This window comes from Schistocerca cancellata, chromosome 1 (assembly GCF_023864275.1).
Source record: "Schistocerca cancellata isolate TAMUIC-IGC-003103 chromosome 1, iqSchCanc2.1, whole genome shotgun sequence".
NCBI classification, from domain to species: domain Eukaryota; kingdom Metazoa; phylum Arthropoda; class Insecta; order Orthoptera; family Acrididae; genus Schistocerca; species Schistocerca cancellata.
The window spans coordinates 66,342,718-66,369,591 of record NC_064626.1 but is presented as its reverse complement, the minus strand read 5'-3'; positions in this window follow the sequence as shown (position 1 = coordinate 66,369,591).

Genomic DNA, 26,874 nt, shown 5'->3' with positions numbered 1-26,874 from the left:
TAAAGTACAAAAGAAATTCAATGACCACTTCAAGAACATTCTTGATGACTTTCCAGAATGGCTTATACACAAGGATATAGAAATTAATGATAGATTAATTTCATAAGTAGAATGTGTGGCAAATGAAACGGGTCAACGACGCTGTGTCCAAGTAGGACAATTCTGGTGAATCAGTAAAATTACAATTAGTGTAGATAAAAATCTACTTTAAATAACGATTTTCCAGAATGGCAAGGCCAAGTTACAGTGCAAATTACAATCATGCAACACGAATTGTCTGTTGTTAAGGGCATAGTTCAAGGCACCCCGTTATCTGCTAATAAAATACGTAATAATTACTGCAGTCCTGCTGCATATTCCACAATGTATGGTTATAAAATGAATTCCAGTGATTTATCTCCAAATCGTGTACCATACGAGGGAGTAGTAGTTCCATTACTATCTTCAGTACTACTTGAAGAAAGTTTACTTGAACACAGACAATTCTAAGTCCTTTTGCCAGATAAATTTACACAACATCCCGTTGTGTTCATAGAGGCTTTAAAAGGTGTCCTACCCTTATTCTGAACCAATTGACAAAAGGTCCATTTCATAATAGGATATGAGCAGGGTGATGGCGCCCTTTGCATCACAGACAAGGTAGAATCGTACCAAACATGTGAACAATTTGTAAAAGGATTTCTGCCTAAGTACTGGTCAAGATGCCATCAGAAAAGGCTTAGAAAACAGATATTCAACCTTGTGCTCTTTCATGCTGAACAGGAATATTTAAACAAAACTCACTATTGAGACAACCCAATTTCTAATAAAGATGTGTTAATAATTCTGAAGGCCTTTAGTTATCCACAAGAAATTAGTACAGGCACCACATGATGAACTACTTATATTTTACGTCGATACTAGACTCCATACACCTGATACAAGAAGACAGTCAGTAATGATAATAGTAACAACTACAATAATGTGCCACTGCCAAATCAGCTGTGTTTTCAAAGCCACAGCTTGGCTTGACCAAATGCATTTCACATTGCCAATGTGATGTCACCTCCAGTGTCACACGTGTATGCCACGCCACGTAATGACTGTCACTTGCAAGAGAAAATACAGTAATCTGTATCACCCTCATCACCAAGGCAACAGGAGAAAACCGTTTTAAAAGAATAATGGCAACAACTTCTGGAACTCACACACTGAAAATTGAAACAAAGGAAATGTGAATAGTACACAGGTGCGAAATAATCCGATGCACAATGGTCCACCTGAAACCAGCTTGCAGAATCAAATCCTGTTGATAAATATCATTAAAGTGAAGAATGAGCCACTACTGGCTATCAATAACGAAGCTTCATCAAACTAATTCCAGTCTCACTAAGTCCTCTGATGATGGGCATTTCATGGGGGAGGGCCAATGAAGGCGTCACATTAACCTATTAAGTTATGATGAAGGAAGGTATATAAGAGATGAATCAATGAAGGATCAACACATGCTCTAATAACTAACAGGTATTAGTTCAGTCAAGACCAGGTAAGCAAAATTTCTACTTTAATTGTTGTCACAGATGCCTCTCATAATGTTATGTCACAGAACATAATAAGGTCAAAGATAAACAAAACTGCCGTGTAAATAGAGCTTTAGGTGCAAAGTCGCAACCTGTCAAGTGCCAGACATAAGTAGCAAATGGAGTTATGTTAACCTATCCTGATTCTTTTAGTTGAATGCTTCTTTGGCATGGCGTTTTTCTGAGAAAAGTATGTAAAATTAGACTAGTCTTCAAGTAAATGCTATTTGTGCACCAAAGGCAAAGATACTGTAATTGAAACTTTCTGACAGATTAAAACTGTGTGCCAGACCAAGACTCGAACTTGGGACCTTTGCCTTTTGTGGGCAAGTGCTCTAGTGCAGAGTGAAAGTTTGATTCTGGAACATCCCCATGCTGTGGTTAAGCCATGTCTCCAAAATATCCTTTCTTCCAGGAGTGCTAGTTCTGCAAGTTTTACTGGAGAGCTTGGAAGGTAGAAATTTGGAAGGTAGGAGATGAGGCATTGGTGGAAGTAAAACTATGAGGATGGGTTGTGAGTCATGCTTGGATAGCTCAGTCAGTAGAGCACTTGTCCATGAAAGGCAAAGGCCCCAAGTTCGGCTCTCGGTCTGGCACACAGTTTTAATCTGCTAGGAAGTTTCATATCAGCACACACTCTGCTGCAAAGCGAAAATTTTATTCTGGATAATGTAATTGATTTGATGCAAACCCCAATAACACATGACAAATATTACCAGGGTATTAAGATAAAATTCATGAAAACAAAGAGTGCAGCTGTAAACAATTCAAGTCTCTTTTGTTAGAATGAGAACAACAAAGCTTATATCCATTAAAAAGTAATGTCTGTCCCAGTTCAGAACAACAACAAAAATTAAGAATCATATTTATGAAGTACTTACATGTATTAGATGATAAACCAAGTTAATAACTGTGTCTATATACCATGTGGATGTGATACCACATGACATGTTTTGCCAAAAATCCTACTCCATCCTGTGGGTGAAAGGAGGGTGTGCTGCCTGAGAAATAAAATCAGTGCCTTGTTGGAATGCCATTGAATCTTCTCACTCACCATACTTTAGTCAATTATTACCAGTAGATAAACCATTGAGCTTTCTATTAACATGAAAGTAACTTCATGCTTGTATCGCAAGATGAACAGCCTTTCTTCAAGAATATTGTTTTTAAACGCATGGTCACATCTACCATGAAGTCTGACTATTCTTGCTAGACTATCTGAACAAATTACTGATTACTGATTTCTCTTAATGAAAGACACATGTTATAGGCTATACTGTTTAGATATGCATACTAATGTGGCCACACTACAAGCTGCAGGTCCTATATGGTACAACATAAAGACAGTACTCACAGAAAATCCATCTGAGAAACTCATACAATAGTACAAAATGCAAAATAACATTGTTTTACAGGTGTAACAGTCAAAATAATAACTGGTGTGTGTGTATACCTGATGCTTGCAGAAATACTTTAGTTTGACATACACATTACGTTTGGAGGCACTACAATACGTCAGAATTTCTATGAAAGCTAAACCATTATTGCTGTTTTCCTGATATGCAAAGATATGCAGAATAGTTGTCAAAAACTTGTCAGATCTGTCAGAGAACAAAACCCACAAACAAATGGTGCTACATAGAACTTCCCCCCCCCCCCCCTCCCCCCTCCCCCCTCCCCCCTATATTGCCTATCAACCTTCGCAGTTAGTATCTGTATGTAGCTGGTCCAGTACCCTCTGTCCAAGGTGGGGTACTTAGTAGACTTTTATGATCTTTTTTTAAAATATCTCAAATTTTATTCTATTAAAGAATCTTTACTTCTGCCAGTACCTTGTCTCCTGCCTTCCAAACTTCAGAGCTTTTCTGCGAAACTTGCAAGACTAGCACTCATGGAAGCAAGAACATTGCGGAGACGCAGGTTAGGCGCAGCATGGGGGTTTTTTCCAGAAAGAAATTTTCACTTAGCAGTGGAGTATGTGCTGAAACGAAACATCTTGGTGGATCAAAACTCCTCCAGGAATTTATTCTGGAAACACCCCCAGGCTGTGGCTAAGCCTTGTCTCCACAAGATCCTTTCTTCCATAAGTTTCACAGGAGAGCTTCTGTGAAGTTTGGAGGGTAGGAGATGAGATACTGGCAGAAGTGAAGCTGTGAGGATGGATCATGAGTCATACTAGAGTAGCTGAGTCGGTAGAGCATTTGCCCATAGGAGGCAAGGGTCCAGAGTTCAAGTATTGGTCTAGCACACAGTTTTAATCTGAGAGGAAGTTTCATAGCAGTGCACACACTGCTGCAGAGTGAAAATTTCGTTCTGGAAGCTAGTACTTGATGGGAAATATACTTTCAGTTATTTTTTATATGGAGTGTAGAATGTTAACCTCAAGTTGTAAGACTACCAGGAAGTGAAAACTCCACAATATCTCCCGTCAGCTTTTTTAAAATGTAAGCAGATGGTGCTGTTGCCCCAGCCAGGTCACTAGTCAGCTTTGCCGTGTTAAATTGCAGTTGGTTTGGAAAACACATCTACCACTCTTAAAACCACACTTTAATTGTTCCTTGTGACTTAAATCTGGTGTACTGTTTGGTGTTATTGATTAATATTTATTTCTGAATATGGTGTCCTTCATGACAGATAAATCCTTCATGACACAGAAATTATGGTAATGATTTCATTCTGTGTGTCCTAATTTAAGTAAGCAACCAACCTTCCAGGTTTTGCCACATGATTAATATGGTCATTTAATACAGGCTCAAACTTGGTCATCAAGCCTACTTGCCCTAAAAAGTTTCCATTACCTGGATTTCCCAACATTTCACGGATGCCTCGAAACACAAGAAGAACACTGGAAGAACTGGACTGCCATACCCCAAGTCATTCCCGATCCATAGTAGGAAACCACTGTTTTATTTGTGTTTGGGTGGTATTTAGAGTGTCGTTTTGAGTGTCGTCATGTTGACAGTATGTTCAGGAAGACTAAAGTGTAACCAAAGAATAATTTGGTCTATAAAACATAAATTGGTCTATCAGACATAATTTTCAGAAGTAAACTTTTCTTTCATTTTAAATTTCACACAAGAAATTCCACAGTTTTTCATCAATCGTCATTAAAACAAGTAAGTAAAACCACGTCACAACATTTTTCTTTATACAAAGATTTGAATCAGAGTCAAAACATAACCATTTATGTGAGTACTAATAGTATTTTTACTTTTACATACAAAAAAGGTAAGTACCAAATATTTGTGAAAGATTCTAACACACAGCAGGTGATTAAAATGGCATGCATGTTTTCTTGCATATTCTAATCAAGGAACTAAAACATAAATACAAGCAACCTGGGTCATATTATTATAAATATTTGGAAATATGTAGGAACAAAGAGTTGACAGAGTTAGCTAAGGTGGGATGGGTTCAAAGTTCATATATTCAGCAAGATTTTTGGCTTGGCAGCTTCTGCACACACACACACTTGTTGTACTTGAGGCATACATTTCATGTTTCCTTCCCCTTTTGTCATTGCAGGAAACCTGAATTTGACAACACCTTCGATTTCCATATTTACCGGCACTGGTACCAAGTGCTTGCAAGGGGAGATTGGTTTTTCTGTACAGTTTGTAAGGGGCAGCAAGTTTGTCTGCTACTCTAAAGATAAAGTGTCAGCATAAAATCTTAGAGGTAAGTAACGTGAAAATTGTGTGAGCACTAGTTATGGCAAGGGCAAGAATATTGTGAAAGACATGCAGAGGCCATCAGTGGATGCCAGCTCAGACACTGTAGTGTCTAGCCATTTGTTCAACTATATCCACTCCAGCCTTAGTTTCATTATAAAACTTCACAGTTTCTGGAAGTTTATCCTCAGTATTCTCATTCACATGATATGCTGCATGCATGTTACTCAGAATAAGGACATTCTTTTTTCTTTCTCCCTTGGTATACTGTGAGAAGATTGTTGCTTGACGTGTACAATGCATCATCTCCACTTCGCATTACTGGAGGGCTTTTTTGAGTGACCTCTGAAGAGTGACAACTAAAATTGTTCCTCGTTGTTTCAGCTCACCTGCTGATTTCATGGAGGTGAAGAAGATGTCAATCATGTTGTTACAACCACAGTTGAGGAATGGCTGTACCAGCTTCATAACAACATGGTGACCAAGACCCTTGCTTGGATCACAAGTCCCACATTCGCCACACAAAGGGAATCCATTAAGGATGTAGCGCTTGTCAGCATCGCAGGAAAGCCAGTAACTTGTCCCATACACATCAGGTGTACTTGGCATGTACTGTATAAATGGACACTTACACTTGCAAGAATGCAGTTTCTCATTGACAGTCATATTCTCACCTAGCTTGTAGCAGGCAATGCAATTTTCAGTAAATTCCATACTTCTGGAGCAAGGCCAAATTTATTTTTTCCTTACATTATCTGTCTTGTTGATGACAGAACCAAACTTAAGATGCCTGCATATTTCAGCAAATCTCTTCCTTGATATGGTGCTTTGAAGGAAAGGAGGTTCCTACTTATCGCTCCATAAGTATTTTTAAGAAATATCCCGAGCGCCATATGCTCCATGTGCATAGCATAATCCAATGAAAGCATCTACTTCTTCCAGGCTTAGAGACCACTCATTATTACCAACTGTGTTGTGAACCTTTGCTTCAGTGTTCTTTTTTTTATCAGTTTCAGAATTGGGTCACTGACATACAGCTGCAACACAGTGACAAATCATCTACAACATGTTGTTTGGCATGTCCCGTCAGCCCGGGTATCTCCTGCACCACATTCTGGGTACTGCATCTACCTGTTGTGTCGTCTGGCTAAATTTGTGTCCACTTGTTATAACTGGAACTCTCCACTTCCACACGAGGCACCGTAAGCCGCACGGCGCATCCTCTTTCTCATCCGCGATGAGCTGCTGCACCGTGTCTGGCATGCAGTGTACTGAAATCATGTCCATCTCTCACAGCTCCATCAAGTGCACCATCTGCCATCTTGACACCATCTTGTGAGTCATCCACAACTCCTGGATCAGGATTGTCAGCTGCAAATTGAATCGTATGTCAAAATTCTTTGTAAGTGGTGAGAGATAGGAAATAATGACAAAAGACTAGCCATGATGCAATTTGACTTATGCATTTACATTAAGTGATCAATGGTATTGCATTTGAGTTTTAAATAAAGATTTATTTATCAGTAACTTACCAATTCCATCAGGTAGCTGACCAACAACTTCACTGCCCCGTCGTCCTCGTCCTTGTGGAAGGCCCCATCCTGCATTGCACACACATTTGCCTTGTCATTGGGAGGGATGTCTGTGTCCTTGGGTACAATCCATAAATCGTGTCTAAAGAATAAAATAGTAAAACATCTTTATGTCTCACTATCCACAGGAAATGTTCACCCCCCCCCCCCCCCCCCACTGATGTCTTCCAGACCTTCCTTAGTTGCTCTTACCCTAAAAATTACCATTTGTAACATCTGGCCAGGTTCCCCAATCGCTAATCTCATCAGCAACTTTAAAGCCGTTACCTTCCTTATAGATTATTTTCTTTCATTATGGAGATCTTGGCCTGCTCTCGTTTCTTCTGCAGTAACACTATTATTAGCTATTTCCACTAGTAGAACAATTTCATCAGCTTGCTTGCACGAAACATATAATTCACTGGCAGTAGCAACTGATGAAGCTTTAGGAATGCTACACTCTTTCATACCACATTGTACTTTCACTGAAACACTGTCAGTTTGGCTTGAAAATTTATTTAATGAACTCTTTTTCCACAACTGCTTTTTTGGGATGTCACACCAACATTTTCATTATTTTGGCACCTGATAGGTATTTACACTCTAGCATAAAACAAGTCACAGGCTTCGATACCATCAGAAACAGACCACAGATGGCTTTTGTACTTCACACCTGACTGAGTTGCTGAACCAAGATACCAGAAACATTAGCGCCTTTTACTTAAATGCGCCCGTCTTTGGATTAGCAGTTGAAATCCCAAACTGACTGCTGGCCTACACTGCGCACTTAGTTCAGCTGGCAAGGCATACTGTGCCAGACAGCAACATCAAACGTTTCTGCTATTTCCGCACAGGCTGGTGACCAACTGGGACAGAAATGGAAATCTCTGTTTTTGGCGATTCACTGGCAGAACTGCCATGGTATTCATCAAAGCTGTCTGGTTTAAGAAAAAATAGAATCAACAGTGAAGATGCTCTTGACAGTGGGACTAGCATGGATGGAGCCTGTTAACATTCTAAATTTGAAGAATTTTGTTTTCTTTTAACAATAAATCAGACTTTTTTGAAGCAAGAACAAGTATTTACAAGGCTCATGCCAGTCCCTTCTTAGTGACTACATACTGACAGTTGGTAAGCATGTCACATTTCTAAAGAATAATGCTTCAAACTTTACATGCAAAAAATGAATTGTAACATCAAACACATTTTGATATCAAAATTTCAGCCACAAAATAAACTCAATGCATGTGCTTTCACAGAATGTAATCACTTTTGTATAAATGTGTACAAGAATGCAACATACATTTACTGAATCATTTGAGCATGTAGTAAACAACCTGTCAACATACACAGCCCCTTACATACCCTCAGATCTCTCAATGTACAGTAAAGCGCCAGCCGCTGTGGCCGAGCAGTTCAGTCCAGAACCGCGCTGCTGCTACGGTCGCAGGTTTGAATCCTGCCTCAGGCATGGATGTGTGTGACGTCCTTAGGTTAGTTAGGTTTAAGTGGTTCTAGGTCTAGGGGACTGATGACCTCAGATGTTAAATCCCATAGTGATCAGAGCCATTTGTACAGTAAAGAAGTTAACAAAGAAGAATATTCATTAGGAGAAACCATGTTGTTAAAATCACATCCAAAATTTTCAGCCCTGTAGAAAAGAAATAGCAAATAGTGGCTACTTTATACAGGTTCATATAAGATTATCCAGATTCCACATCCAGGGAATTATCTTTTTGCTTTTCCAAAAACAAAAACAAAATTAAAGGACTTCACAGTTACCTTATGTGAAAAGTTACCTGTGTGGATAGTGACGATGATTACATTCCTTTTTATTCCAAAAATGTAAATGGTATAACTCTTTAATTAGTGTCTCACGTAACATATGCTCTAAGCAAGTACATATTTGAATGGTTTTATATTGTATTGTACCAATTTAACTGCTGTGTATGCTGCATAAAACCATGAACTAATTTTCCCTGTAATTTAGAAACAAATTTTCCCTGTGTGAATATATGTACCAGGAAGAAGAAAAACACACACACAAATGTACTTTGTGTATTGTTTGCCCACATGTGGTGGTGATGCGTACTAAAGAAAAAGAAGCAGAGTAATATGAAAGTAGACTATTCTCAGAAAAGAGACACTTTATTTTCTATGATGTAAACTGAAGGAGTAGATTTTGTAAGTAATCTCTATTTTTCTAATAGCAGGAGATTACTTGTATGTATATGTACTGGTCGTTAAGATATTTTGTGAGCAATAAATGGTTATTTGACCATGACAGTGATGAAATTGTAATTAACATGGTCTCTCGAGCAGAGCATGAAATACAAATGTTTATGGTATAATTAATGGTACAAGTACAGCTGTAAAATTCTCTAACAGTTTATATTTGTGAAATAAAAATTCAGTGGCAAGACGCAATCAACACTTTCACTGTGCGAGACCAATGGTGAAGTCACTGATGACAGTGCCAAAAAGCAGAGTTATTAAACACGGTTTACCGAAACTCCTTCACCAAAGAGACAAAGTAAATATTCCTGAATTCCAATCAAGAACAACTGCCAAGGTGAGAAACATAGAAGTAGATATGCTTGGAGTAACAAAGCAGCTTAAATCACTTAATAAAGGCAAGGCCTCCGGTCCAGATTGTATACCAGTCAGGTTCCTCTCAGAGTATGCTGATAAAATAGCTCCATATTTAGCAATTATATACAACCACTCGCTCACAGAAAGATACGTACCTAAAGACTGGAAAATTGCTCAAGTCACACCAATACCCAAAAAGGGAAGTAGGAGTAATCCATTGAATTACAGGCCTATATCACTAATGTCGATTTGCTGTAGGGTTTTGGAACATAAACTGTATTTGAACATTGTGAAGTACCTTGAAAACGATGTATTGACCCATAGTCAGCACGGTTTCAGAAAATATCGTTCTTGTGAAACACAACTAGCTCTTTATACTCATGAAGTAATAAGTGATATCGACAGGGGACATCAAATTGACTCCATATTTTTAGATTTCCAAAAGGCTTTCAACACCATTCCTCACAAGCGTCTTCTAACCAAACTGCATGCCTCAGTTGTGCGACTGGATTCATGATTTCCTGTAAGATAGGTCACAGTTCATAGTAATAGATGGAAAGTCATCGAGTAAAACAGAAGTAATATCCAGTGTTCCCCAAGGAAATGTTATAGGCCCTCTATTGTTCCTGATCTATATTAACATCATAGGAGACAATCTGAGCAGCCGTCTTCAGTTGTTTGCAGATGATTCTGTGATTTACCATCTTGTGAAGTCATTAAATGATCAAAATGACTTGCTAAATGATTTAGATAAGATATCTGTATGGTGTGAAAAGTGGCAATTGACCCTGAATAAGGAAAAGTGTGAAGTTATTCACATTAGTACTAAAAGAAATCAGCTAAATTTTGATTACGCGATAAGTCACACAAATCTGGAGGCTGTAAATTCAACTAAATACTTACGGATTACAATTACAAATAACCTAAATTAGAATGATCCCATAGATAATATTGTGGGTAGAGCAAACCAAAGACTGCAGTTCATTGGCAGAACACTTAGGAGGTGCAACAGGTCTACTAAAGAGACTGCTTACACCATGCTTGTCTGCCCTATTCTGGAGTATTGCTGTGTGGCGTGGAATCTGCATCAGGTGGGACTGGCGGATGACATCGGAAAAGTACAAAGAAGGACAGCTCGTTTTGTATTACCGCAAAATAGGGGAGATAGTGTCACAGACATGATACGTGATTTGGAGTGGCAATCATTAAAAAAAAAGACATTTTTCATTGTGACAGGATCTTCTCATAAAATTTCAATCACCACTTTTCTCCTCCGATTGCAAAAACATTCTGTTGCACCCACCTACATAGGAAGAAATGATCATCATGATAAAATAAGAGAAATCAGGACTCACTTAGAAAAATTTAAGTGCTCGTTTTTCCCTCATGCCGTTCGAGAGCGGAACGGAAGAGAGATACCTTGAATCCTCTGCCGGGCACTTCATTGTGAATAGCAGAGTAATCACGTAGATGTAGATGTAGCCTGAGTGGAGCAAATTTCTAGTCCATTACCTATCTATAATAAGTATATGTAATTAAAGTTGAAGTTCTAGAGACTGAACTAAAATTTGTTACTGTACTTTGCATAACAGAACATTGGCTTGAAGAACAAAAACTATAAATGCTGAGTCTGCAAAATTTTGTGTTAGGTAGCTATTTCTGTAGAACTATACAAACCCATGGAGGAAGCTGTATATATGTAAAAAGTGGTATAAAATTTGCTCCTATTCATATCCCAAAAGATATACCTAAAGAAGGAGTTTTAGAGATATCTGTAGTTTAATTAGTAGCTGAGAATGTAGCTATTATTTGCTTGCATAGGACTTCAGCGGGCAACATACCTACCATGTTAACAGGTTTGGAATCATACCTCCACATATTAACAGAAAGGTGCAAAATCTCATTATGTGTACTGATTTTAATATTAACCTCCTGACACAATCAAAACAAAAAACTGATCTTCTGAACCTCCTATAAATTTTAATTTAAAGCCTAAAATAGAAGCAGCAACCTGGATAACAGCATCAGTGTCAACCATTGACCAAATATTTACCAATATGACATGTAAATACAATATAGAAACTTTCAATACAGACTTTGGGGATCACAATGCTCAAATAATTCCTGTAGAACTAAAAAATTGTGGTCAACTTCAAACAGTCTGTTTCAGGTGTTGTTAGGAGTTACAGTGAGCAAAATATAAATTTCCTTGTGTATTTCCGAACCAGGGAAAAATGGGAAAAAGTTTAGAATATTACAGGCACAAATAGAAAGTTTGATGCTGTCAGTAACATCTTCTGCTATTACTTTGAACTATGTCCATCCCCCCACCCCCACCCCCACCCCCCCAAAAAAAAACAAAGAAAAGATAATGCAGAAAAACAAGAAAAGTAATTGTTTCACACCAGGCATATCAATGCACTTAAGAAAGATATTTCTATATGAAGTATCAAACCAACCAGGAAAACCACCAGATTTTGATGCTTGTCTTAGAAGGCAAAAGCATATTCTAAACAAAGTCATTAAAATGTCTAAGAAATGGACAAATAACAATTTTGTAAAAAGTCCCCCAAGCAAAACAAAGGCTGTATGGGACATAGTAAGAAAAGAAACAGGAAAACAGTGTGAAGAACACCACAATATTGACTTACTGGAAATTTCAACCAAAATGTCAGACCAAAAAAAGTTGCAAATAAAGTTAACTCCTACTTTACAGAAGTAGCGAAAATCTTATCAAAATGCATCCATCAAATGCTAGTACAGAACAAGCTCCAAACAGTTTAAATAAGTGTCCTTTTTTTAATATCTAACAGATGAGAAAGAAGTATCAAATGTCAGTTAAGAACAAAAATCAAAATTCTCAGCAGGTGTTTGTAGTCCCTCAGTGGCTACTGGGATTTTTCCTAAAAAGCTAAAATAGCAAAAGTGAGGCATTTGTTTAAAAGGGGTCAAAGAACAGAGGTAACAAATTATAGACCAATCTCTCTACTGTCTGGCTTTTCTATAATATTAGAAAAGATATTTTATAAGAGGCTGGTGTATTGCATAGAAGAAAATGTCTTCTCAAAATCACATTGTGGTTTCCGTGAATGTAGGTCCACAGATACTGCCATATTTGATTTTAAAAATGAATCCCTGACCACTTATCTGCTATATTTTTGGACCTCACCAAAACTGTTGATGATGTCATCAGCCATAAACAACTACCGTAAAATGGGGTGAATAGGATCATAGGGGTGAATAGGATTAATCCTAATGGAAAAACTTTAAAACAATAGAAACTACACATGATTGCAACGAAATATGGAAATCAGTGCCCTGAAGGAACACATTCACAAACATTTTGTGTTTCAATTGTGGCTGCCCTGGCTTCTAGAGTACTGTAAACATGTGAGTGGGGATTCCCACATTTATGTATGTTCCGAAAACTTGGTATACAGTGGTGTGTGGTAGGGAGTTATCATCAAAATCAGTGCTTCTACCAAGAATTGTGTTCCAAATTCAGGTCCTCCTTCATTTTTGGTGAGTATTAAATATATTTCTTGATTTCATTTTATTTCACTAGAACAAATGCACTTTTTTTTAAAACAAGAATGGAGTGAATAGGATCAGTATAAAATAACACTATTATTGGGCTTACATTTGATTTGATTATGGGATAATACCTGCTTGTGTTTTGAATGTTTCATTCTATTTAGTTTCCAGACTGATTAAAATGCCCAGAAATTACATTCCTGATCCTCGTGGGAAATCCTACAAAAAGAGAAGCAAGGATTAGGCAAGATGCCAGAAATTTCAGCATTCTGTTCACAGTTCTCCACCGACATTTGAGGAATAAGAATGTGCGCCAACAAGGGGGACAAACTGCACTCTCCGCAGATGAAGAGGTGTTGATTGTGGACAGGCTCGCTATTTGTGCCGAGTGGCACTACCCCTTGGACCAGTTGACTCTGCAATTGTTTGTCAAAGGATTCTTGGACCAGAGAGATGAAGTTGCTAGAAAATTGGAAAATAATTTACCTAGTCATGAATTCACTGTTAGGTTTTTGAAGAGGCACAAAGAAAAATTGAGTCCAAGACTGTGCCAGAACATAAAAAGAGCACATGCTTCTGTGTCAAGAGCTGTCCTGCGGGAATATTTAGATAAGGAAATTAAAGATGTTCCCCCAAGTAATATTGTCAATTTCAATGAAATGAACTTAGCAGATGACCTGGTACGTGCGAAGGTGATTATGAAAAGAGGACCAAAATATCCTGAGGGAGTCATGAATACCTCCAAAGCAGCAACATCAATTTAGTTTGCTGCTGCAGCAAATGGAAAACTGCTGCCTTTATATGTTGTTATCACTCAAAGCACTTATATGCTTGATGGGTGGCTGGTGCTCCCAAAGACACTGGATTTAATAGAAGTGAAAGTGGGTAGTTTGATGCTCAGTGTTTACCACAATCATTTTGCCTTATTATAGTAAGTTAGAAGGCCCCTTAACTGGTGACAACCTTTCCACTCATCTTTCGGTGGCTTCAGTCAAGGCTTGTGCAGAGAATGGTGTATAAGAATGATTTTTCTTCCCAAAAACTCTATGCATCTCACTCAGCCTCTTGACGTGGCATTTTTTCGTCCACTGAAGACCAGCTGGCGAAGCATTGTCCAAAAATGGAAGTTGGGTTCCGGTCATAAGGAGACCACCATTCCAAAGAATATGTTCCCCCGATTACTAAACCAGCTTATGAGAACTCTGGAAGCAAATGCTGAAAGATACATGCAGGCTGGTTTTGAGAAATTTGTGATTCTGCCATTCAATCCTGAGAGAGTAATTAGCAGAGTTCCTGGTGTTGAAGATGATGGTGAAGGGCATGCAAATCCACAGGATGTTGATGGGAGCCCTCATAGAACTGCTGCAAAAATTTCAAGGGAGCGATGAAAAGCCTGTGGGACAATGGTGAACTAGGGTTCAAGTGGAGGCTGGGAAAAGTGTGTCAGTACATGATTTCCTTAATGATGAAAAGAGTGATACCTCACGCAAAATTGATGATGTATCTGGAGATAACAGCTCACCAACTCTCTCCACCAATGAATGCGAGAACCCAGGTGAGGGCACAAGTGCAACCAGTGGAACTGAAGTCTTTTTGCCTTATGAACATTAGCCTGATGACATTGTCATTGACAAACTGCCTATTGGCTTCTGTATTGGGTTCTTTGGCTGATGTTCATCTAATGATTTTACTGACATTTTGCCAGCACAAGTGGCTGGCATTGTCAAAGCTTCACCCTCCATTGCCAGTGGTGAAACTTTGACAATGACAGCCACTCCTGCTGGCGAAACATCAGTAAAATAATTAGATGAATGTCAGCTGAAGAACCCAGTACAGAAGCCAATGGGCAGTTTGTCAACAAGTGGCCACGAAAGCCTTAAAAACTTTGTCATTGTTAGATTTGACACAAAAAAGGGACACATGATGTTCTTAGGCACAATTGTCACTGTAACTGAGTAAGCAATGACTGTTAAGTGCCTTCGAAAAAGGGTTGGGAAAAAGAACACTGTCTTTGTTTTCCCAGACATGGACAATATATGTGATGTGACCCCAATACAAGTGGAGAGAAAGATAAAAATCATTAACATTCAAAGGGGTCAACACCTTTTTTGTGGATCCCATGTTTTTAGAATAAGTTGTAGCATTATTATAAGTTTTCTACCTAAAATGTTTTCTTTTTTGCAATAAAATAATTATAATCGTATGTATACTTCTTCACAAAATAGATGTATCCAATATCAGTTTGCAACTATGCACAAAAATGATGAAATGGATCAATAAAACAATCAATCAATCAAGTGATGGATGAACATTCTAGTGTGGAAGTTGTATGGGGAGTAACATATGATGCTCCTCTGAATGAGTATGACTTGAGGATTTGTATGTATTTTGCAACACATGTGGTCATTATTCTGCTTTGAGCAGATGAGATGTTTTTGCAAAATAGGTAAAGATCTGTTGTCCAAGATTTAAGTCATGTTGAGTCTATGTAATAGCAAATCTGTAAAGCAGAATCAACGTAGCAATGGCTACGTGGTAAAGCTTAACTGCTAAGCTTACGACTTGAACCAAACTACTGTAGCTGTATCATCATTTATTCGACCTAAATTGTGTCTCATATTACAATGGACCAACTTTGTTTCGATTTGGAGGTGCGGCCTAAAACTTTTCTCTCCCCTTGAATTTCGAGTCTCAAATTTCAGGTGCGGCTTAGATTCGGGAATTTTTTTTTTTTTTTCCTTTATTTCGAGTCTCATTTTTCAGGTGCGGCTTAGATTTGAGTGCGGCTTAGATTCGAGTAAATACGGTAACACTTGATTATTTGTGAAAGAGAAGGAGAAATAGGCTATTTTCCTATGTTAAAAATATGATTTAGATTGTTGTTATTCGGAGTGATTATAATATTCAAATCACAGTTACTGTCAATATTCTCACAAAAGTCTCTTATTTTTATGTAATTAAAGGTTATAATCATTAAATATCAAGATTTGGTCATGTGATTGAAAATACTCTTGTTATTGACTGAATCTCTGGTGACTTCACAGACTAGGAGTAAGACAAAGTTATAAGTATGTTACAGGAGTAGTAGCCAAAGTTACTGTGTTTTTACACACTTTTTCTTGAAATAGTTTAGTCATTTAATTATGGAAAACGCATTTACAACTTTTAAGTAACAATGGAAATGAATTTTGTGAATGCTGATAGTGGAAACGGACCGAAAATTGATGTATTTATGCTCCACTCATTTAAAGCAGTGATATGTGCAAGGACGGACATTCTTTCCCTGATCCCTGCAACATCATTAAACCCCCTGAAAACTAAGGAATTGTGAAACTTTTGCAAATGGGTCCCTATATTATATCTAGAGTATTGACTATCAGTCATGAAATATGACCCAAAGCACAATAGAATTATTCTTGGTAAAACTTCATGCTGATTTCCACTACTCAAAAGAAGCAGGTCTTTTTGGCAAAAAGGATAGCGCATGTGACTACAGATAAGGAGAACCCAGGTTTGAAACCTAGGAGGGTCATAATTTTTTTAAGTTTCATACGAAAATAGTATTAGCAAGATTTCAATGTCACAGTTGTTTCAATGGTGGGGTGTATTGTATATAGCTTTACAGTAATCTTTGTCTGAGAAGTGGACAACTGATGATCAATGCATCTACTTTGCTTACAAACAGTTACCTGTTTTGAAAGCATTGCTAGTAGTGAAGAGAACATCATACCACCACAGTACAATGAGGTGTAGGATGATGAAGTGTTGTATTCAGCGAGATATAAAGCATAGAAGGTAACACAAACGGAAGGGCTGTGCTGTTTGGGAGTGCAAACTAACATCAGTGTCTGAAGCAGACTTAACTTCATCTTATGTAAGATGATGAAACTTCAAAGCTTAACCAATAAGGATCTTAGCTAGACTGAACAAAGATAACATTGTCTCTGATAAAGTAAAAACTGTGTGGTCACATTAACTAGAAAATATCTTTTTGAAAGTAACTTGTGTGAACAGCTATTGCAAATGTAAGTACTTGTAAATGGCAAGGAAAACACAGTAATACCCTGTTTCTAATCAGTGTGGTAAAGTTTTGTAATAGTGACTTGGTTTTCATATGATAGGACTGTCAATTTGTTTTATAAATAAGTTAAAATATTGTTGCAGGCTAGATTCTAACCAGCGACCTATGGATATCAACTTTTAATATTCAACAGTTCATCGCTCTACTATCTGAGCTACCAATGGTGTGCAAGGAAACAGCTATAACGATGATTTTTACAAAGAGCTTAACTCTGTTGATGACTATCCTTTGCAACAGTGAGCAAGCACATGTTGGAGGTAAATTAATGTTAACGTCAGAGTGAAAGGCATTCTTAATTAAGCAAGAAAACTTTGGCATAGACATGGTGGTATTTTGCTGATGCAGTGCAAACAATTTTTACGCATCTTCTCATTCTCTTTAAACACTCAAAAACAATTTTTCAAGAGTTTTAATGGATGTATTCATACAGTGTTATACTACACACCATTTGTAATCCATTTTCCAAAATATAAATTCCTAAACAAGCCATCACTGTGAACTATAATAGTATTATGGAAAGGATAGTTGCTACTCACCAGATAGCGGAGATGCTGAATCACATAGTCAAAATGAGCTTTCGGGAAACTAGACATTGTCAAAAATAAACAGGCACACATATGGCACAGCCTCTGTCAGTGGAAGCCAGACTCATTACTTTGAATTAGCTTAATGACAGTAGGAGCAGCGAGCTAAATCAGTGACGTAACAGGCACCACATGACTCAAATGGAGCATTTTAGTGGGCTTTCAAATTATTTTAGTTTTATTTCCATTTATATAGAATAATACTGAAATTCACGAAGGAAAACAAAATGTTATGAGCATAAAATGACATAATTGACCATTTAACATTGTTTCCAGAAAAGTCAAATATCCTACTATAGATCCCATCAAGAGGAGAACCTCAGGGAATGATACTAAAATGTCAAAGACTGTCAATACAAATATATCAAAAGACAAAATCAGATGATCTAATCTAACCAATAAAAGATAATAAATATGTGATTATTCCCAGGTAACAGTGCCTATAGTTTGAGCAAAAAACAGTGTAAGTGAAAAATATTTTTAGATTTCAGCTCCTCTTGGTGGAGGGGACCTTGGAGTACAGGGTGACATGCAAAAGTCTTGAAGTAGTTCATTAAAGTGGGTTATGCGAACAAAGAGAACACGATTTAACGTGTGCTATGTTAAATAATATTTTAATATTATCTTGTTATGGTATAACATCAAATAATCTGTTTCATGGGGGAAGAATTACTCTACACATTAAATACCCCCATGCCCAAGACATCTGCTGCCCGGTAGATGGTCAGACTGTTTTGAAAATTTCTGAGCTGTGCAACTGACACAATGGAGCTATACCTCAGTGAAAAGAAGAAAGTTACTGACAGTCAAGCATTGTAGTGGGGATGTTTTTGGTTCACATTTGTCTGCAGCAGCTTTGGCTTAGCATTTTCAATCTGAATAAATTCACACACTGCAGTATTTAGTTTGCTTAGCTAGGTAGTAATAGTCTAATCACTTTTTTGAGCACTTTTGCAACTAGTGTAGGTCCTTTGTCACATGAACATACCACACGGAGAAACAGTGAAAACAATGAAAAATTATCACAGTGTGTTACCACAAGTGTCATCTGCAGCTGACAATGGCAACCAACACCTGGAGTAGGAGAGCAACAAGACAATGGTGAACAGAGCAGAAGGTTTGATTGAGCTATTTCTTGGGTTGTCACTATGGCAGCTATCCTGTTAACAGCTAGCTGTCAATCACTTTCTTATTCTGGTCCAGTTATAGGATAGTTAATATTTTAGGTCCACCACAAGTGCTGGTGACATTTCCTGATGACATCTAGATTATTAATAATTACCTTTCTTCACATCTTGATTCCACTAGTGATGGAAGTTGTTGTGAATGTTACCAGAGAAGAATGTAAACATAATATCTGATGCTGTGTTGGTGATTCCAGTGCTTGATGTATCAGCAATAAGTGGGAATTTTATTTTTTGATGGTTATTCATGTTTATGGGAAGTCAGAATTCTAATTCCTAACGCCAGAAATATGAGGTGCATTCGTCATGATGCCTCCTATTTTTCTGAGGACTGGAAACAGAAACATGCAGTTTGTTTGTTTTAAAATATGTATGCACCTATTGTTAGTGCATGACAGAGAATGGCACTCTGTAGCACATAGGTCTCAAGAGTGAGAACTGTTTTTCATGATGTTTTCTTTACAAGTACACTGTATAACCATCCATTTTCTCCATTTGCTTAGTGTGATATCAACTGAAATTCATCACTGGTTGAGCAAGATGTGGTGAAGGTGTCATGGATAAGTCTAATATCTGTCTGTGAGTGCAGAGTTCAAGAAGGCAGAATGTCATGTGACAACAAACAAAGACAGCCTCGACCTTGCACCATATGGTCAGACGACATGGTCGAATGAGTGCAGAAAGTTGTTTTGGACAATCACCAAATGAATGTGGAACACGTTGCCTCCAAAGCTGGCATTTCTGTGGGATCTATGTACAAAATCATGCACAAAGACCTGAATGTTAGAAAAGTATTCTCCACATGAGTGCCACAAATGCTGACGGAGACAGACAACTACAAGACAGTGTGTATGGCATTTTTCAAGGCAATGTTGACATGTGATAATGGCATAAATGAGAATTTATTTTTATTGATTGTGACAGTGCATTGGATAAAGGATGATGTTTTTCAATACTGAAATAGAGCATCAGTAAGTTTGATGGAAGTAAGTGCCTGTGCTGAAGAAATTGTAGTTGCTAGCGGCAATATTTCACGGCCAGTGGAGGTGTCAATCCTTACCCACTACATTCGAAAGGGCACTACTGGGATAGATGCATTCCACCAAGATGTTTTGAAGAACGAGTTCCTTACAGCATTGTGAAAAATGGCGGAAAATGATATATGTGTGCTTTTTCATCAAGAGAACACAACAGTGCATCTGGCAAATGCAGCAGTACTGTTTCTTTGTGACAACAGCTTTGAAGTGATTTCTTGTGTTCTGTACTTACTTGTCCTGGCTCCTAGTGATTTCTGGCTGTTTCCAATATTGAAAGAAAAACTCTGTGGTTGCTCATCCACCAGCCATGATCCTATTGCATCTGTAATTTTGGTTCATTAGATGGAGAAAGGGACCAAACTACACTGTCATCAGTCCCTCAGACAGTGGAATAACTAAAACCGATAAAACCTCACACTATATGAGGGAACTACAGTGGCCATAAAATTACAAATTATTGACAGAGAAGGAAGGAAGAACCATCCACCAATAAGTTTGAAGATCCCACCCTTAAAAAAAAAAAAGCGATAAAAACCCCCATCATGAAGAAATTGTAAAACTAGATCAGCTGCTGAGGCATTGTCAGCTAATGCCAGGAGTAGCGAGTCAGCAAAGCTAAAAGTCCGTCGCAGGGTGGCTAAGTCAGGATAGTCCAGTAAGAGGTGAACCACAGTCAACACTGATCCACAACGACAGAGAAGGGGGTCCTCATGACGGAGGAGATAACCCTGAGTCAACCGAGTATGGCCGATGCGGAGCCGGCCTCGACAGAGGCTTTACGGGAGATCCATAAGGAGGACCACCACATAATTGTAGAATGCTTTATCGCCCTGAGCTTGTTCAGCGAAGAAAGAGAGTGCCATTCTGCATTCCAAAGTCCCAAAACCTGATGATGTAATGCCGAGCGAAGTCTATTTCTGGAATGCCAGTAGCAAGAGATGGCCTGTTAATAGCCAGTTTAGCTAGTCAATCGGCAAGTTCATTGCCAGGGATCCCAACATGGCCTGGGGTCCAAATGAAAACCACTGAGCATCCATTTTGATCAAGGAGAGAAAGTGTCCTGCATAGCTACAACCAACGGGTTGCGAGGGAAGCACTGGCCAATAGCCTGCAAACTGCTCAAGGAGTCACTACAGATAGTGAAGGACAGTCCTGAGCAGAAGTAGAAATGGTCCAATGTGCACAAGATGGCTACCAATTCTGCAGTAAAAACACTACAGCCATCTGGCAAGGAACAAAGTTCTGTGTGTCTCGCATAGGTGTAAGCATAACCGATGTGACCAGGAACCAAGGAGCCATCAGTATAAATCACTTCTGAACCCTGGGATAAACTGAGGAGACATTAGAATTGGTGGTGAAGGGCCTCTGGAGGGATAGAATTCTTTGAATTGATGGAGAGATCAAGACAGCTGTGGTCGAGAGACGCACCATAGAGGGGTACGTGAATGGGCGGAGAAAAGAGGTGGTAAAGGGAAGTGCTGGAGCTCAGAAAAGAGTGACAGAATGCAGGCAGCCATGGTAAGCCCACATCGTGGCCACCACTACCGTGGGAGATTGATCTCCATGTCTGGATAAAGGAGATCATAATTAGGGTGCTTTGGGGTGCAGCGAATGTGGAGCACATAAGATATCAGCAGTTGTTGGCGCAAAACTCACAGTGGCGAGCAGGCTAATCATGCGGCAAGTCCAGAAGGCACCAAGTTGGACCCCACAATGGTGGATAGGGTCTAGTATCTGCAATGTCGAAGTTGACGCAGAACCATAGACAGGACTCCTGTAGTCTAAACGAGACTGAACCAGTGCTTTGCACAGTTGCAGGAGAATAGAGCGGTCTGCACCCCAGGTGGTATTGCACAGACATCTAAGAACATTAGAGATGTGACCAGCATGTCCTCTTCAGCTGGCGAAGATGAGGGAGCCGTGTCAACCGGACATCGAAGACCACACCCAAGAAGCGATCGATGTCCATCACCTGGATGGATTGGCCATCGAGGAACAGGTCCGGATGGTGATGGACTGTATGGTGATGGCAGAAATGTGTGACACATGACTTGGCCACCAAAAACTGAAAGCCATGGGAGAGAGCCCAAGATTGTGCCTGCTACGACCCGGACAGCAAAGACGGCAACATGCCCAACAACCCCCCACCCTGCGTTTCACCATCCGCTTCTCATCAAAACACAGAGGCGACAGCTGTTACAGGCTGACGCCGGGTATGCGCGCGCAATGATTCCTAAGGGCAGTGCCACCATAGTCAATGGAACCCCGCCGGCTGTTGCACAGCGCAGCTCCGCGGACAACACTGCAGCCTTCACTGAACTACCGTTCAATGATAACGTGTTTCAGGTTAGTTCCCTTTCATACTTACCGCACACCGACGATAACGTCGCCCCTTCCTGCGACCCTCCATGTATTTCGGCCACACCTATTCACAAAATCAAGGCCATTACTACGGGTGTCTGTCACCAGCTTAACACAACTGAGGGACCGCCTGTCCGTTCTCGTCCCCGTCGCCTCAATGCAAAAAAACTTACCGCTGCCAAAGAATGTATTAATGAACTTTTACGCTTGGGTATAGTCCGCCCCTCGGACAGTGCGTGGTCTTCCCCAATACATGTCGTTCCCAAAAAAGAACAATTCCTTTCAACTCTGCGGGGACGCCAGAACAATACTTGATAACTACCCTGTCCCACACCTCCGCGACTTTTCACAATCCATGTTCGGTGCTAACTTTTTCTCTGTGTTAGACTGCAAAAAGGCATACCATCAGATTCCGATGCACCCAGTAGATATCCCCAAAACCGCTATCATCACCCCATTTGGACTCTATGAATATTTGTTTATGCCTTATGGATTGAAGAATGCCACTCAGACCTGGCAAAGATTCATCGACACCATTCTACGTGGCCTTAATTTTTGCTATGCCTACCTAGACGACATTATTATTTTCTCCACAACTGCAGAGGAACACAAACAACACCTCCAACAGGTTTTTCATAGATTGGCACGACACGGAGTTGAGATTAATCGTGACAAATCCCAACTGGAGAAGCCAGAGGTTATTTTCCTGGGACATTTGGTCAATAATGAGGGCATTCGTCCCACCTCAGATAGAGTACAACAAATACTTGACCTTCCCCTCCCTCAAACCTATAAAGAGTTACGTAGATACCTCAGAATGGTAAATTTTTTTAGACTCCACATTCCACATGCGGCATCTCTTCAAGCCCCTCTCACTGAGGCCTTAAAGGGAAAGAATACCACAGGTGACAGACACGTAGAATGGGATCAGACCATGCAGCGAGCTTTGACTCGCCTTAGTGAACGCTATTGCCCTGTCTCACCCTCACCCTGGTGCCTCCCTGACAATAACCACTGACGCTAGCGATAATACCATTGGCGCAGTTTTGCCACAGAACCTACCAACAGGTACTACACCCCTGCGTTTCTTTTCAAAAAAGCTCACCGAAAGGCAAAGAAAGTGGTCCGCACTTGATCCTGAACTTTACGCCATTTATGAGGCCGTAAAGTACTTTCGTACAGATATTGAAGCCCTACTTGTGACAGTTTACACAGATCAAAAGCCCCTTGTCGAGGCTTTCCGCAAACCAACATTAGATGTACTACCCAGAAGGTTCCGCCATATGGATTTAGTATTACAATATGTTTCAGACTTTCAGTATATCAGGGGTAATGACAATGTTGCAGCAGACTACCTGTCACGCCTGTCCTCCTTGAAGACAGCTATTGATCCTCACTGCTTACACGAGCTCCAGCTATCCGACCCAGAGATACAGCACCTTCTCTCTGACTCTGATACTTCCTTACAAGTTGCTCTACTTCCCTTCCCTAATGATGATTGCTCTTTGTATTGTGACATTAAAACAGGTCATCCTCGTCCTATAGTCCCTAAAGCTCTTAGGAAAGACGTTTTCGACACAATCCACAATCTCGCTCACCCGAGCATTCGCGCGACTACGCGCCTCATTACAGAGAGATACGTTTGGCCTAATGTAAAAAGAGATTGTAATCGGTGGGCGAGAGCATGCATACTTTGCCAGAGAGCCAAAATACACAAACATACTAAGCCCCCATTAGGCAAATTTACTGTGCCCTCAGGTAGATTCCGCCATGTCCACTTGGACATTGTCGGTCCGTTACCGATATCTAACAATTTCCGTTACTTACTGACCGTGATAGATCGTACCACACGTTGGGCCGAGGCTATCCCCATCACGGACATTATGGCCGACACTGTAGCTAACGCTTTTGTCCACCATTGGCTTTCTCGTTGTGATTGCCCTGCTTCACTTACCACAGGCCAGGGGAGACAATTTGAATCTAATCTGTTTAATCGCCTCTGTCAACTGTGTGGCATCAACAAATTCAGAACTACATCCTATCACTCGCAATCTAACAGCCTAATAGAACGATTACATCGTACCCTGAAGGTTGCTCTCATGTATCATTCTTCCTCTTGGACTGAGGCACTCCCCTAGGTCGTTATAGGGTTGAGGACGGTTTTCAAAGAAGACCTTAAAGCGACAGTTGCTGAGATGGTATACGGAGAAAACCTCGCACTTCCGGCGGATTTTCTTGATGATCCTCCTCTACTTCCCGAGGATCAACTTCCCGAGTTGGTACAACAGGTTCGACAGCATATCACCAAGTTACGTTTTGCGCAACCTCGATCGCATGCTACCCCTCCGGTTTTCATTCACCCACACCTCAGATTTTGTAACTATGTGATGCTTAGAGAAGACCCCTTGCTCCACCCTACACTGGCCCACACCGGGTCCTGTCACGCTCTGAAAATGCTTATACGATCCTCTTTAAGAACAAACCATCTGTCGTGTCCATTGAGCGACTGAAACCAGCATGGATCCTTAACGACACCGACATACACGATAATGAATCTGTTTTGCAAGAAACTTCTGAGGCCTGTCCTAACCCTTCTCCACAAGCTAATCAAACACTCTCTGCAAGTCAAGGCCCCCCCCCCCCCCTCCTCTGTACTTCACACCTCCGAGTGCCAGCAGTAATGAACTAGTGTTTCAAGTGAACTTGAGTGATATGATGCGGACTCTATAAAAATACAACTTGTGGACACTTTTCTTTTTTTATTTGAAATTCAAAACAATTCTGTGCCATCTGACCAGGAAGACATTAAGCTATTACAGTGCTTCAATGTGGCTCCTGGTACTTCACAAAATGACATTTCAGCCTATGTAGACTCCAATAATGTTTTATTTATAAGAGTAACCCCCCCTTCTCCTTCATCTTCCCCGAATCCTCCTAACCCCATTGCCATCACCCGTGCTGGCCGCACCGTATGGCCACCTCTCAGACTTCAAGATTACGTCACGCCTTAAATGTTTACCTTCCCTTTATCACTTACTCCTCATCACTCCTCCTATGCGCTCCACGCTCCTCGGGGGTGGGGGTGGGGTGGGGGGGCTCTGTGGCAGAACTGCCAGAAAATATTAATATCTTTGCTTTTTTGTACTTCGTTTTACTTACTTTGGTTGTTGACTAGTTGGTGTGAGACATTCGTCATGACTGTTACCGTGATTGTCGAAAACTATTTCTTTGTGTTTTGATTTATCGTGTGCCATTAAAATATTACGTAGTGAAAGTAAATGGTGTTTTCTGTGTTATAAGTATAACACTTGCCATAACTTTTACAGGAATTTTTGACAAAATGGAGATGTGTGACTATCTAACATCAAACTACAACTTTCATATGTAAGAGGAAGACTATCAGGAAATTTGGAATGTTGTTCACAGTTCATGTGTGTGTTTTAGTGTTTATAATGGTTGGCTTTGGCAGTTAGCATTGTGTGTTGAAAGAAGTTCTATTGTTATTTGGGTTGACATTGTGGGAGAAGAGGAGCAAGTGATGTTGCAGACAATTTGTAGAACCTCTCTGGCTTGGCAGAGCTTGTGAATCACTGTTGGATGCTAAAGAAACCTAGTAGCATAAGCAATAAGAGCATAATAACTTTGTACATTTACACATAGAATATGGAAAAAATTTAACAACAGGGACAATATTTAAAATATGTGAAAAAGGGGGAAAATATAGAAAATACAAAAAAATATGTCTGATGAGTGGATAACAAACCTCGAAGCTGATAGCCACATCGTGGTCACATTCAAAAATTCAAAAATTTATGAAGAGACAGTTGACTTCTCGTCAAGCCATTCATTCCAGCGACTAATTAAGAGACTAATGATTATGCTACTCTTAGATTACCACTAACCTGTGGAAGGAGAAAACCCATCCATGAGCACTATAAACATGTGTGGAAGTTATAGCTTAGCTGGTAAGATACTAAACGATAACAAAAATAAGTTTTCTTCATTATGGCACCACAAGTGGCAGTAATAGACTCAAATTAATTCACACAAAAAATGGGTTGGAATTCTCCTAATCGTCTGGACTGTAATGACCACACACAGTTTGTCTACATTCATCTCTATGATGTAGGCTAGCAATTAATATTATTGTTAGGCATTCTGCCTAATTTCAAGACTTTCATCATAATTTTAGCAGTTTTTTCTTGTTTTATGACAGAAATATTATTTTTCCTGATACTCTGCACATGAGGGATCCAGAACACAAGTCAGATTTTTGGATGATTTACATTGCATTAGAGATACACATTTAAAGTTCCTCAAGAGTGACCCAAAAATCCAGTCTGCTCATGCCTTCCAGAAAAACATGACCATGGAAAAATTATAAACAATGTTTTGTCTGACTGTAGTTCTAATAATTTGCTTGTAAACTATGTGGAGATCTATGTTAGACGTATGATACCACTGCTCTGCTTGAGTACTGGCTAACTGTTGAGGGATATAATGCACTGTAATGGGATGATCGGAGCAGGTGACGTGGTCGGGGTTGAAGGGCGTGACTGGGTAGAAGAAGGTGGCTGTTTTTAGCAACCTTCCTCTTTATTGTTGTTCTTCCAATACATTTTCTGGTAGCTCAGCCCCACCGCTCGTGTCATGGTGGAGAGGAGCTGATGCACGCAGTCCGGGGAATGTGACGCCACACT